Source organism: Hesperophylax consimilis, chromosome 1 (assembly GCF_061612785.1).
Source record: "Hesperophylax consimilis isolate HC1 chromosome 1, BYU_Hcon_1.0, whole genome shotgun sequence".
NCBI lineage: Eukaryota > Metazoa > Arthropoda > Insecta > Trichoptera > Limnephilidae > Hesperophylax > Hesperophylax consimilis.
This window is the reverse complement of record NC_142836.1, coordinates 34,053,460-34,069,595: the sequence shown is the minus strand read 5'-3', so window position 1 is coordinate 34,069,595 and position 16,136 is coordinate 34,053,460. Positions and strand designations below refer to the sequence as shown.

Sequence of the window (16,136 nt, the reverse complement as noted above, 5' to 3'; positions counted from 1 at the left end):
CAATAACTCTTGGGTTTTCCGAGCCCCAGATGCGACAATTTTGCTTGTTGACGAAGCCACCGAGGTGGAAATGGGCCTCATCACTCAAGATGATTTGCATTTGATTCACTCAAATGAATTTTAATAATTTCAATGCGTTGTTGAAGCGTGTATCATTCCATTTTTATTAATGGCGTAGTTTCTAATTGTCAAATGTTAAAAAATGACAAAGTAATATCTACTGAAATAGCGGGCTATTCAAAATAACACCTCTTATTGGAAAACCCTGTATTATCCTATTCCTTGTCTCATCTAGCATCGGATATCACAACAAACATAAGCCGTTAAAACTGCATTAACAAGACAAAAATATAATTATAATAGTTCATTATGCACCACTTTGCTTACAAACATTTCAAAAGTTTGCAATACAAAATGGCTGCCAGGCAATTTTTCCTCACCCTAGATCTAGCTCCAATGCCATTCATACAAAATCGCACTTATGCGCTTTCCATGGCTTTTGAGGTCCATGTTATTTAGTATATAAATAACCTCAAAAAATAATATTAGAATGACCTTGCTTTTCCCCAAATACGCTAAATTAATATGAGGTTAACTTAGAAGAACTCTTTCATTTTTCAACGTCAAATTTCATCAATCAATCATCTATTCTCCTGTGAAAGAATTCTCCAGCAACACGCCCATAAAGCATAAACGATTCACTTACGAGTCTAGAGCGCCCGTCCTAACGCAATAAACTCCTCGAATGATACAATTTAGTCAAAGGCAACGTTCATAATTTTATCTCGACCGGTTACCGGAAATCAGGCAACCGCTAACCTTATTTCTACGTGATCGTAAAATACATTAATAATATCATTTGGAACCTTTGACGGGAGAAAACTTCAGCAAACTAGGTATTTTTTAATATGCTGAGGGATATCTGCAAAAAATATAAAAGCGTGTTTTCATAGTAGAACGCCACAATTTTAAAGTAAGAGACGTGGAATTTATCTTCATATGACGTCACATAGTCGTTAATATCCGTGTATGACGGGCGTCGTGGACGTTAGCTATACAGGGTGTCCGGGGGTAAAATACGCTAACTTCGGGGGGTGATTCTACATGATTTTATAAGTAAAATTCCAATGTTTTATGTAAAAAAGTTTAATTGTTTGTATCAGAACCATATACATTAAAATGAATAGACGAGCCAATCGGGGAAAGGGGAACAAACTAATTAGCGAGGTGCGCGGGACGCGGCGATTTCGTCCCACTTTCGGTGATTTGTCAATAAATTAATCTGAGAGTATACAGGCAACTTGCATTATAATACCTAGTCCTAGTAGTCCATTTTACAATGGCGGTCACATTTATGGCTGCTTAAAAAACTTAACTAAATATCACAAAGCGGGTAAACAAAAGTTTGAGCTTGTTTCCAAAATTTAATATTTGATTACACTGTTAGACACTTTTACAAATGTGTTATAATTTTTCCACCTTGTTCGGTTTTAGCGTCGTTAAGCCAGGTGATTATTTTAATTCCTTTTTCTGAACAGAAATGTCCCACAATGGACAGAACTGCAAACATTTGCCTTACTTTATCAAACTTTACTTTTCTGCGCATGGTCTGCTTATTTCAATACTCTCTTCGGTGGTCAGTGTACGACTGATGTCATAGTTTGTTCAAAGCATTCACGAACCCTTCTGTGCAAAAATATAGTCACGTTGTTTGCCTCCAGTTCGTTAAAATAATATTCAAATTTTATTTTAGGGCAAGTCTACTAATTTGGATATCTATGGACAGAACCAATATTTTTATTCACAAACTGTGTTGCTGAGTAATAAAGAGAATCAACCCAGGATTCGTGAGTTCAATTCCTCATCTGGCTAAGTCCGTCATCACGACACAAGCAACATTTTCCACTTACTATGATGGTAGTTCGAGATTTTCAAATATGGTCAGGTTATTCGTCTGTTCGAATGTTCGTCTTTTTTTCAAAAGCAATGAATTAAATGCGTGTGTAACGACATGATATTTAGAATTGTAATTAATTATTATTATTATTGTTTCTGACCCCTGTCAGAATTAAATTTTAATAAAGTAATATACAACCCTGTAACTGTATAAGGGTGATGGGGTTTTCACTCCGTACAGATACCTAAATGTTGATGATAAAATTGATGCAGTGTACCGCTGTGTGATTAAGCATTCATAATGTAGATAGATCGTGAATGGAATATTATTCATACATGCCCCTGTCTGTTATGTCTCTTCCACCAGGGCTGGCAACAACTAACAGTCTAAGGTTATTGTGGTTTATAGCCCATCAAAACTCAAGTACGGGAACTGTCAGGGTCCGATATTAAAGATTCAGTCGTTGGTAACGTAATGTATTTGATGTTTTCTACTTATTCCAGATTTCTCAGTAGCAAAAGCAATTTGTCAGAGGATTGTACTAATTACCTTTTTGTTGGCGTCATCAGATATACTTCCCATTAGTCACGCTATTTGTTCGGCAAATTCTTTTAAATGAAAACTAGTTATATTTGTACTAGCGTAGACTAACCGAGGGATAATTCTAATTCATGACAAATCCAAATCCCAATCGGTTCCAATTTTGAAAATGACAACAAAAAATTTTCTGTTAAAATATTATATCATAGGTAGGTAATTAATGGCTTGTCTGAATTCTACACACAATGAGTTAAAATTTTGAAAATGACACTTGAATTCAAAGAAAATACGAGTTCATTAAAACAAAGTTACGCAGGACAAAGACACAAGCGATATCAGTATTTTGATCGTGTCGCATAATATTTTGGTAATGTCAAAGCGAGTTTGAACACAGTCAAATAAATATTTTGCATGTTGTTCTGTAAATCCCTAATCAAATCATTTATTGTCCCTCCAATCATCGACCAAATAGTTTAAGCCGCGTGCTCATCTGCGAGCCGTAACCGCAACCGTAACTGCAAACGTAACCGTAACCGTTAATATTATCAATAATCATAGACACACACTAGATTCTGGTTACTATGTCTGCAACGTTTACAGATACGGCTTGCAGATGAGTACGTGGCTTTATACCAGTACATCGATGGTTCTAAATGGAATTCCACACTCGAAATTTAGAAAAAAAATGAAGTATGTTTTCTAAAAAGACATGACAAAAAGATATGTCTCATGATAATGAAGCTAAAATGTATACAAATGATTTCAATTACAATTCAATCAATTCCATTTTCTCACCATTCAAAAGTTTTTTTCGTTTCAACAAGATATAAGCTGTAAACACAAGCAGGTAATCATTTGACTTAGCAGGCCTTAATTAAATTTGAGACATGTGTTCTAGCTTTGCGTTTGGACAAGGGAAATTTACATGTTTGAGGAATGTAATAAATGCAATCTTATTAATCATAATAACGAAATAACCTTAATAATTTTATAGGTGATTCTGCGTAACGAGCATGAAAAATCTGTGCCATTTAAAGCTGTGGCCAGACGAGCGTAATTTTTTGTGTGTTGCTTTTTTTGAGTCGCGTAATTACACTAGTGGGTCGGCAGACAACTCATTTTGCGTTGCTGTGTGGTACAAACTGGAAGTCTTTTTATGAGCCCAAAAAATAATAATTTGTAAGGACTATGAAAACTTCTTTAAAGTTCAAAATTTGCTACTTACGAACCCATTTTCGGCTATGGTTTTATTGTTCAACGTGGCAGTTATTTATAAAATTATCGGAAAACATTTAAATATTTATGCCTGAACATCCACAAAATAAAATAAAAGGCTCTTTTTGGCCATGTTTTTTTCTTGCCTAAATCAAAACAGCTGAATGGTGTTAAGCGGGAATTTAAGCCTTATCGCCATCTACATAAGGAGTGTTATTGATGGCGGTGCGATTCAAAATATTACACGACGTAGCGCATCGCCTTAATGTAGGCAGAACATCACCTTTATTAAAGATACCTATATTTGCTTCATGCAATCATATTTCAGCTTTAAAATGTAGTTTATTTGATCGTGAAAGCTCTGCTTGTTACAACTTTACTCACATACGATCCGTGCGACATTATTTTTACACAATCGAAAGGATTTTTTTTAATCGACCAATAAAAGTGCGATCCCTCGCGACCAATGGCCGATGTTTCAACCCATTATGGGCGGTATGCTCTCGGTGAACACACAGCATAGGTACATGAAATGTAAATATTGGCTGATGTGGAATGAGAGGTCATTAATTTATATTAGTATCCAGCGGTTTCTTTATTCGCCGTCGCTTCCCGCACGCCGCTGATTAATGCCTGAATTAACAATGCCAGGAAACGGATGAGGAAGGTACCCGGGTTAGGTGTTTGATTTTTACGTTCCCCGGTGAACCTTGCCCCTGGTCCCTATCAACATTCCACGGGTAAACACTGCCTCTGTGGGTACTTACACGAAATCACACTGTGATAGAGTCAAATGTTACATTTAGCCCGTCAATTAAACAATTTCACGATTAGTCAAGGGGACCCACTAATTTCCATCTCTGTTCTAAGTGACAAGAAAGTCACTCCTTCCAGGCACTTACAAGGTCTCTTAAGACGGGTAGTTTCACAGAATTTTAACTATTCATCAAATTTCGATGTTTTTTCAAGTTGTTATATCGTTATTGACCAGTTGTTTCACAAAACTGAAATAATAACAGAACTTGAATAGAACCTTTGTAGAACTTGAAAATCAACAATGAAATTTGAAGAATTGTTCAAATTCTGTGAAACAACCCGTCCTTTTTTCATTAAACGAAGCTACACTTATAAGAAAAATTATTTTAAAAATCTTATCATTTATAAATCTTAACTTCTTTTCGATATTTTATAATAAGTCATTTTCTAAAACTTCCGATAATTGTTTGGTTTCGGTTGCCTCCTTGAATCTGCCTGTCTGTAAAATGTCTGCTCAAAAGATTTTCATTTCTGAGCACACACTGCCTCCTGTTTTGTATTATGTCTTATTTAGTATTATAATATTAGATCTGTATTGGGTAAGGCACACTGTAGGAATAATTTTAAGAACATGACCACTAATACTAAATTACCATTTTTAAGTTTGTATAGTAAAGCGCACTTGAAGTGAAATGACACTAAACTGCGCTGTATACTAGTAAATGCCATGTTATTATTATTATTATGTTGAGTCATTTTGGCTTTTTGACACTTAAATAACCGCTGATTCTAGATCGTTGATCAAATTTTGATCAGTCGTCATGCATAATGGTTATGCTTGACAGATTATCACAAGCTGAAATCAAACATAAAATCATGACCGTTACGTTTGACAGTTGATCGAGATAAACGGTGATCGAAAATCGGCGGTTACTTGTGTGCGTTTAAAGGACAAAAATTAAAAATGGCACTTATCTTCAATTCGATCGTTAATCAAGGGTGTCAGAAGTTGAAACACCAGAACCTAAGAAATGATATTGATGTTTACCCGAAAGAAAAATATTCAAATCGTTCTTCGAAAATCGTTTCTTCAATATAAAATCTTGAAATCCTTCCAGATTTTCGTGTCCAAGTTTATATTTAAATGGTGTCAACAATTTGACTTCAGCAGACGAAAACGTTATATTAATAAATCCCATACCGACAATAATTAATATTTTGAGACTGGTTTTGCTTGATTTGGACTAATATTTTTGGATATTTTGGTAAACCGGTAAAGAGACATATTTGACCTCGATTCTCATTTCCATCAGATGTCGAAGTGTCTGGGCAGTAAGCAAAACGTATTTACAAAAAGCAATATTGAAGAGGTTTCACGAGTGACAACGTAAATAAAACTATTTTCATATTCGTGAAACAACATTGATATTGCTTACAAAAATAACGAATTGTACAATATTTAACGTAACATCAGAGATATCAAGGTACCACTGATAGACTGTATTTAAATAAGATGTATATTAAAAGATATAAAGCTACTTGGGTAACGACGTACTAGGTAGGTTTTGTAAACCACATTAGGTACGTAACAAAACGGGAATACTTGGGAAGTAAGAAGATTCGTAGCTTGTGATTTTTTGTAAATTTCCAATCACTGCCAATATAATAATTAATTACTGTGAATATAACTTTCTGTTGTAAAACCTCCACATAATAGGCTTGCGTGGTCTCTCACGGGCTTGAATCGCGCTGGATGAACATGTATTGTTTTCAGTTGGTGTTGCATTAAGGGAAGTTTAATGTGTGGTTTTATCTGGTTTGTATGATGGGCAATTCGTTCGTTCAAGTAATTCAGGGCTATCTATCACAGAGATGGCCACTTTTGTAAAAATATTACGTTGTACACCACGCCGCCCTCCGTGGTCAAGTGGTAAGGCTCTCGATTAGTGAGCTGAAGGTCGCGAGCTCAAATACTGGCGTGCGCAAGAAAACTTTATTTGATTTATTTATGTTACTTCACAAATTACTCATTTAAAATAATATATAATATATTTTTAGCACATTCCAGAGTGGAAGATACTCTCAGTATTGCCCTTGTGTAAGACTACCATTCAGAATTGAAACGTTACTTGAAATGGCTTTGGCCGTGGTTGGTGACCAGATCTGAATGGCCGGGTGCCTCCCCACCTTCATCTTACCTATCTCCTTCCCCTACCCACTACCATCAGCCTCACAACATACCCCAATTGGGGATGCCATAATCTCACTGGCTCCAGATGGTTGGCAACAGTTGGGACTCTTCTGTGGTTTCACATTAAAAAAATTAAAACCACCAGTGAAACATTTATTTCTAACCGATAATCATTAGCACTCTATTTCCTTAGCGTCGTGTTAGGATAGAACGCTACTCTTGGCTTTTTTTCTATTGGTAAACACTTCTTACTTCATCAACAGTCATATATATAACGTTGATCAGCATTGGATTCCGTGACAACTCCTATTTTGTGAAGCACCGTTTAGTGAGAAACCTTCCTAGGAACAGTTACAAGTTAATCGTTGAATTAATAATCTTCATTTGTTATTTGTATCTAAAATGATCAGTAGTTGCATCATATCTTCAAAATATTGAAAACGGTAAGCTCTTGTGTCATGAAGTTTGCAAAAAATATATTGTATGATATTTCTTTGTCAGTGCATACGTGTTTACCTTTCAACTTCAGATAAAACCTGAAATATCCACCGAACCCGTATCAATTTGTAAAATAAATAAATTTTAAAATGACTGAGGATTGAACCTTCTTCCCTAGGGACCGGAGTCAGCATAAATGCGTATATGTCCGCGATTGTGTAATTGCCATCAAAAGTTCATAGAATCCATTTTTACCGACAACGAGTCTATCTGACGAATTTCAGCTCGATCGGATGTCGGGAAGTTAGTTGATTTCGACTTCCGAGATTTGCATTCATTCATTACCGAAAACAAAAGCGAAAATCATATTGATGCATTTAAAAATAAAGCAAGAAGCCATTAGCCATTTATCATTTCATATACTGGGCGAAGCCAAATAGAAATAATAAATCCAAACTTTCATCCTTTTTATCAAGGTCACCCAAAAATGTTCTAAGGAGGTATCGTATTATTTACTGAGCCAACAATATTCATCGTTATTTTTTAAAGCGAATATTGTTCCGCGCTGTGAAAACATCTTTATTGACGTTGTCACCAGTCGACGAAACCTCAACAACTTAGAAAAACACGATTTTCTGTGTGTGACTTTATTTGCTATGTGGAAATTAAAAACATCGGAAGAAAAATAAGATTCGAGGCCCACATAAATGTCTCTTCAACACGTTTACTTAAGTAAATAATAATATTAATATTTCATATAAATAGCAATAGAAAATAATAATTGATATTTTTTATTTGGGTTTGTACAATATCTTCGTAACCTACAATCTCTTTCTCATAAACAAAACGACGCAAGATGAAACAGAAAGAGGGCTTACACTGGTTCTCTTAAAGGAGGATCATATCTTATATATGCCTAAATATTCTCTTTCATATTGTGAAGTCCAATGTACAATTGTAGGCAATTGAGGCTTGGACGGTAAAACCTGTAATGATGTCAAGTTTTGGAGGCTTTTGAAATGTTGACCTTTGGAAGAATTCAAAAAGATTTCTGGAAGGAACGCGAGCCTAACGAGAAGTACACTTGACTTCTTATGCAATATGAAAGAAAACTCCATAGCAAACTACAGAAAAAAATATCTATTTATTTATTATACGTGAGTAGTGCTAGGTTATGATTTTATATAGTTATTATTTGTAATATTTAGTAAAGTTACCTCGGAAAAAATGGAACTACAGCTGTCGCTTCCAAAGACGGCTAATATTTTGTAAATATCTCAAAGTCAAATATAATGTTGACAATTATATTTGAAATAATTGACAAGCATCTACAATGTCAACGTTTTACTTAGGAATTTTCATGGACAATATTGAAATGCGTTCAAAACTTCTAAAACCTAGCTCTATACACTGCACATTGCAGTGCACCTGAAGGTAGTCATAATTTCACTGAACTGCTATTGTAGTTGGTCGTATCTTAAGGGTTAATAATTGACAATTAGGACGATTGAAGGGAATTGTAATGAGTACCTTTAATTTAATGGATAACATTGATATTCTTTTTTTAACATCATAAATATATTATATTATATGTAAAGGGTAGGGTGGAAAGTTTGGGAAACATCCGTATTGCCGTTCAGATGGTTCAGATTAATAAGAAAACACGGCTTAAATAATTTAAAGTTGTATTTCGATTCTGAATTATGGCATTTCACAAGAGTGGCGGAGAATATCTACCGTACTTTTTTTCAGAAAACATACACACAGACAGACAATATAAAAGTAATAACTAGAAAACCGCCTCGATTCTATCTATATATATCTCATATTCTAACATAAGTACTAATAAACCCTACTAGATTAATTTTTAGAAAAGTAAAGTTACAAAATTGTTACACTACAAAAAACTTCTCAACGAAGTACGTCAAAGTTGATTTTACAGGAAAATAGCTTTTATTTTTCTACTGAAAGTTTGCATGTATCAAATAATAATATGTCAGGATCCTTCAGAGTTTGAATTTGATTAAATAATTCGCACGTTCTCCTAACTGGATCCCTAACGCCAGCATTTGTGCGCGTCCGGCTAACGGAACATACTCGGGGTGGTATTTCAAAGTTTATCAATTTAATCTCATAAAAAGTTTAGTTACGTTCTTTGAAATATAATTTATTTAAATAGATATGTTTTTCCGAAGATTTAATATTTAAGTGTCGGTCTTGTAACTCTTTTTTATACATTTAAATTCAGATGGGAGTGCTTTGTCTTGATCATCCGAATTCCCGATCTTCTTTAAACTCAACTGTGTTTTGTAATGGATTAATAACTACCGAAAAGCAGAAGACAATTTGAAGACTATCCAATTTGACATAGAATACTTTTGAAAATCTAAAGAACGAACACATTTATTAATTTTCCAAAATCGTAGCCACACCCCCGACAGCTAAGTTAAGCGTATGAATCTGTAATTTAAAAGAAAAATAATGGTTAGTATTTTTATAAAGCTTCAGCGGTTTTTATTGAGAATTTTTTAAAGAAGCTGAACAAATTTAAATCTTCGGCGTTCCAAAAGAAAATCTTGTTCCGTAGAAAAAATATTAGCAGGATAAGAAGTTAGGGCACGTTTCCTTCAAGATGAAATTCAATCTCCGTGTTTGCTTTCTCGTTATATTTAAGAGGTCGAAGGTATGGGCCAGCTGGCGGTTAAAATAATAATAAATATCCTGTGAACATTATTTATATCCGGAGGGAAACCTCGGGGAACTAGGAACAAGGAACGGGGGTGATTCGGAGACACCAAGCCATCGTAATGTACGAGTTACCCGGGGAACAAATTATAATGAATTAGACGGTTTAATGTGCATGAAGTCACGCACATTTAATTATTTTAGAGGGATTTTTTTGCGAAACGAATATCATTTAAAAGTTATAGTTAAGTTTTAGAAGTATAGTAAAGTAAATTCAATTATAGTAAAGTCAAGTATGGTAAAGTAAATTAAAGTATAGTAAAGTAAAGTAAAGTCAATTATATTAAAGTGAAGTCAAGCATAGTAACGTATAGTGAAGTAATAAGTCTTTTGCAATATTTATATTCATATCTCTAAATATAATTCATTTTTTTATATCGAAAATTTATTAAATATTCTTTTAATATGTCGATATAGCTGACTTATAAACGATAAATAACAATAATGTTGCAGTATTTATTTTTGTCTTTAAGAGGAACATCTGCGGGGGCTTATTCATACAAAACCCAAATTTGGATTTGAGCCCCGAAAACTTCACCAAACTAAATAATATTTGTTTTAATCCAAAGATATAGCAAATATCTAGTACTGATGTATGCTGCTTTATTTATTTGTGTTTTAAATTATAAAATATATGCCATTAAAGAATTGAATTTTTCACGATTTTAGAGGCAACTTTGACAATGCTTTGTGAGTTAATGATAATTATTAAAAAATAATCTTTCCTAAATTACTTTGTAAATGTAATGAAATATAAATTAAACATCGTAAATAAGACGAATTTGGTGTTTGGTGTAAATCGGTTGTTTGAAAATGAAATTTAAACCCATCTAAATAGTTTTTTAATAATTCATATTTTTTTATTTTATATTTCATCATATTTGCATACCAGAAAAGAAAGATAATTTTTTTTGTAATTACCATTAAATCACAAATAATTTCCAAACTTGCCTCTAAAATCGTTAAAAATCGATTTCTTTAAATGCCTATATTTTATAATTTGAAGCACAAACAAACACAATTCCACATATCAGTACCTACTTGATGTATGCTTTGATTAAAAATACAATTATTCAATTTGGTTGGGTATTTTGGCCTCAAATCCACATTTCAGTTTTGTATGAAAAAGGCTGCGCAACCGTTCCCCTTAAATTCAAAAATATGTTACATTTATTTATATTGTGCATCTCTTTAAGTCCCCGCATTCCAACTTTCTACCGATTCTAAACATATTTCTCTTGAATACCTTAAATTCCTAAGTTCCTAAAAAATTATTTTTAACTTTGTGTTTTTGAAGATAATATCCATACATTTGCAGATCCGAAACGATGATTATATGCAATTCCCTCTATAGAAAAACATATGCAAAGTATGCTCCGAAAATTATTAAAAATATGATTTAATATACTATTTAGCTCTGAAAAATGTATCTTTAAATTCAACTTAGGCATTTGTCGAGAGATTTTTGCTATTATTTTGAACGAGTCGTGTTTTATTAAACATTTTAACAATTTTTGTTTAATTATTATCGTATTTTAATATTAGATCGCTCCAATCTAAACATTCGTATACACATATCTCCTTTTCAAATCATCTTCTTCTTCATTTTGAAGACACATTACGCTATATTATGCGCGCATAATTTGGGCGTGGCAAATACGTATTTTATGTTGGGGTGACACACTTGACACGTGACAATCTTCCTTAGGAGAAGGGGTCAGATCAATTGTGAGACTGCCGCGGAATATCATTTATTTGTATGGAATCTGTCACTTTGACAGATGACAGCCGCGTTATTACGGCGTTCCGTATTTTTTTCTTATGCTACTTATACTTCCGCGAGCCGAACTATCGAACTGAACCTCAACTTATTTTTAAAATATCGCCTGGCTAGCAGATCACAGCGCAAATCGTCGCAACGCCAACACTTATAACACATTATATTTTTAGGTGCGACAGCTCTGTATGGGATTATCGTCTATATGGCGACCAATATGGAGTTATATAAAACCATTTAAACTTATATCGTAATCTGTCACCCTCTTTAATACTAACTACATTATACCGGTTAGAATGGTTAGATAATATTGCAACACCCTTGTTTTTATTTAATTTTCTAATTGTTGCATAGTAAGGGAATGTCTTTTTTATGTTAACACAATGCAGTTTGAGCCTGCTATTGTCTTGGTGCATATCTGCCTTCTTCCTTCAATATGCACACATCATAGGTGCTAATATAATATGTTATTTTATTCGGATACTATTCTCTATTCCTTAGCACTCACTTATCCAGGTAGAAAAAAAACATGCTCTCCTTTCAAAGTCTTTTAGGTAATATAATGAAGAAAAATTGACAGTCTTAGTTAATTAATATCAGGAGACAATTTCTAATTTGCAAGTTTGTAAGAAGATTTTCCGCAGTACACAGTATACCTGCCGAATAAATTAAGCAAAAACGCCTGGCCCCAAACATTATGATCAGACCTATCTCAATATGGTGGTCTCTGGATCCGGCTTCACATATTAATTTATTCAAACTCATTTGAAATTCGGTACCAGTTCCAAGCTCTTCGCATCGCTCCTTTCAATTCCTCGCCGTAAAATCACTTTACGAGGTTTCTCGGTGGTGGCGAGCGGCCTCTCTGTCTTTATTTTATGACCGATATTTATCTCTTCTCCACAAACTAATTTCATATTCAATAAAAGAAACCCACGCCGAAGTCAGCTAGAAACATAATATGAATTATTACGAAATATCTAACCTACATTTTGAAATGTGTTAATTTGGTTCCATGATAACTCAACACAGTGACAATTCAACACACCTTTAAAAAGTGATATAAAGTCATTAGAAACAATGAAAAAAAAAAATTAAACATAACGTAACCTAACCTACTTAACCCAGTTAATAAAGTTTTTGTTTCATCACTTTCCATGACTTTATATAACTTTTTAAAGATGTGATGAACTATCATTTTGATGATTTATCCGGTCACCGTTAATTTATATGTAACTAGGTACCTACGTAACAAACCATACATCCCAGCGTTTATCTACAGTCTACAGGGTTCAATTTACGGACATCTACGTTACTACGACACCCACTATTGCCACACCTTGATTCTCACATATATACATTTTCTAGGCACGTATTTGGTTTATTTTTAGTGCCTATTTGAATTAATTAATTAATTAATATCTGCCTGTGTCATCCACTCATTTCTTTAAATTGCGAACCAAATAACATGATAATATTTATTATTTCTCCTGACTTGTATTTATTGGTCATTTGTCAGACGTGTACAAAGGTTTTTAAACCGTTTTCATGCCACTGTCACAAATATTTTAACGGTTAAACTAGCCTTTATTTTATTAATTTGGAACTTCTAATTTCTAATACTAACGTAATTGAGTTTAACAAAAATATGCCTAAGGGATTTAATCTCTGCTGCATTCAATTTACTTTCGACGTTACTTTAAGGAGAAACCGGTTCCTCAGAGTGTGTTCGTATCACGGGGGCGGGAGAAACTACTATATTTTGTAAGCGCTTAAACAAAATTAAATATTTTTAAATTATCATTTTACGTAAATGAGTAATGTTCTGAGTTTTATACAGGGTGTCCGGAAACTCGTAGTACAAGCGGGAAACTGGTGAATCTACATCACATTTGGAGTCGATTTTGTAGTATATATTTTTTTTATTTGAGCTTTCGTTATCGAGTAAATCGAGTTTGAAGTTGATTTTTTTTTTTTTTTTTTTAATCAAATTCTTATAAATTATTACTGAAGATCAAAGTACCCAACTAATTAAAACTATTTGAAAGTAAAACAAATGAAGAAACTCGGATTTGAAGCATTATTTTGAAATCACCCTTCATTTAACCCGGTGTAATCATAAAATATTTCTGCTCTGCAGGGTTAAAACATCTGTTATTCAACCCTAAACACCAGAAAAAACTTTAACCCTAAAATAGCCGAAAAATATTTTTTTTTGTTTTTTTTTTTTTTTTTGAAAATGCTCAAATCAAAAAACTTTTTTGGGTTCCCCATGTGGTGTAGATTCTCCAGTTTCCCGCTTGTACTACGAGTTTCCGGACACCGTGTATAAAATAAAAGTTTAAAAAATCTAGCTCTAAAAGATTTGAGTTGACAACACTGATGGTGTTCGAGTCAAGTTAGGCGACTCCAACTCATAAGGCTGGTTGAGTTTTGGCAAAATTAATTAAAACGACACAATACTCACATGTTAATTAATTTCAACGAATTCGTAACGATAGTATATATATTTTTAGACCGATCCCTAGAGATGTAAGTTATTTACATTTAAGATTAATAAAACAGTACAAAATATTTCATTTGTAAAACTGTTGGAAAATTTTTCAACTATAAAATTAGCGATAAGCACCAGATTTTATTTTTCTAGACGATGAATAAGAAACTTTTATTTTAGTAATACGTTCATCAGAAATAGTTAAAATAATAAACCCCGCGGAAAGATCAATTTTCCTGGCCTGCTAAAGCAAATTCGACCATAGGTCCGTCCATTACGCCGGGCCGCGCGCCGAGTATTATTTTTACACGACTTCATCACTTATGTCGTTGTGATTCCCGCTTTATTTTAGACGATTTACTAGTCTTTCCAATACACAGGGCCGCGTGTCGTATATTTTTTGCATGTCTTTTTCACTTACGTCGTTAAGATAACGATTTGATTTTAGGGTATTATCTCGCCTTGGTAAGGTTAAGTTACTGGAGTGATGTCTGGAGAGCAGAAAACGCTCATGCAAAGAGCCGCATGCAGCTCGTGAGCCGCAGTCTGCCGACCCCTGGTCTATTCCAATTCGGTGGCGTCAAGCGAACAGGTTTTTTACCTACGAATCATACATAACACCCCGTATTCACCAAAATTTCATTAGTTTGTAAAAATACTTTTATTTTCCTTAGCGGGGCAGTAATTTGATTCACGGGTTTAGAAGTCACCTCTTCAGGTACGGTTCACGGTTTACTGCCTAAGCTTTGAAGTACGCTGAGAAAATTACTCTTTCATGGACTTCACTAGTCGCGGGCATTACAGCATTCTTTATTTTGTTTTCTTACCCAGTTGAAATGGGTTGTATTTAATTCAAATAGAACTCCTGCAAAAAGTTTTCCCATAAAATGAATTGCACAACATAAAACGATTACAATGAACTTCACATTAAAAAAAGTACCGAGTAATGAACTCGACATGGAAACCATATTTTAATCAACTCCGTAAACATCCAAGATTAACGAAACTTTAACAAACTACTTGTAAAACTCATGCATTTGAATGACGCAAAGGTAATTACTTAATAATTACCCATAAGCGTTCGTAAATGAAGTGATTTTCGATTATTACATAGAAACTTAATATAACAAGAAAAACTTTGAAATTAATTACTTTTTTAAAAATATAGTTTATTTCCCAGACTTATCTTATCTAAGAAATAATGTTCTGTATAATGAAGTTAGAAGTCCAGGGAGGAGACGGGAAGTCAGTGGGTGTTCTATATGGTTTATGGCCATATCAAAAGTATAATAATAATGATAATAACACAGCATTTATATAGCGCAGTTTAGTGTTATTTCACTTGAAGTGCGCTGTACCATAACAAACTGCAGTATTCAATAGATCCAAACAAATATTAGTGCATCAGTCCCGTCATTGACTTGTTAATAATATTTTGATAATTTATATAGCGCCGTTTTTGTGCAAAATCACCTCAAGGGCGTGTTCCCATCCACAGTCCGTTTTATCTCCTCCCCCCACTCTTCACTTAGCATTTCACACTTAATAATGGTAACCGGAAAACTCATCAACACACCTTTTAAATGTGATAAACTGTCATGAAAAGTGATGAAACAAAAACTAGGTTACGTGGATTAGGTTTGTAGGTTAGTTTTTCATCGCCTTTAACCCTTCAGTACTTTCATCACATTTGTACAGTTTGCAATGTTTTCTTTGAATTGCATAAGAAACAAATACTGTTTTAGAAACTAGATAAAATTATCTTTCCGGTGTATGCATTTACAATAAACATTACTATTTCTAAGTAATAAACTTTTAATATCAAACGTGAAAAATGTTGTCAGAAACATTTTTTTACTCAAATCATAGAAAAATTGAGAAAACTCGATATTTTGAAAACACATTCGTTTTATTCGGGGAATTGTAAGAAAATTGTACCTTCACTTTTATCTCGTTCATATAATAACAAATAAGAAATATTTTTTAAAGTTAAAGCGATTGTTACGATAGCGACTCGAAATATGAATTATTAATTTTGGCTATTTTTAGCATTTTATTAAATATTATAATAATATATTACATA

At 33.5% G+C, this 16,136-nt stretch overlaps 1 protein-coding gene across 1 annotated transcript in view; it reads left to right on the top strand.

Moving 5' to 3' along the window:
- LOC149426709 (uncharacterized) overlaps positions 1-16,136 on the top strand; it is a 165,549-nt gene that overhangs the window by 85,248 nt on the left and 64,165 nt on the right. The window lies entirely within an intron of this gene.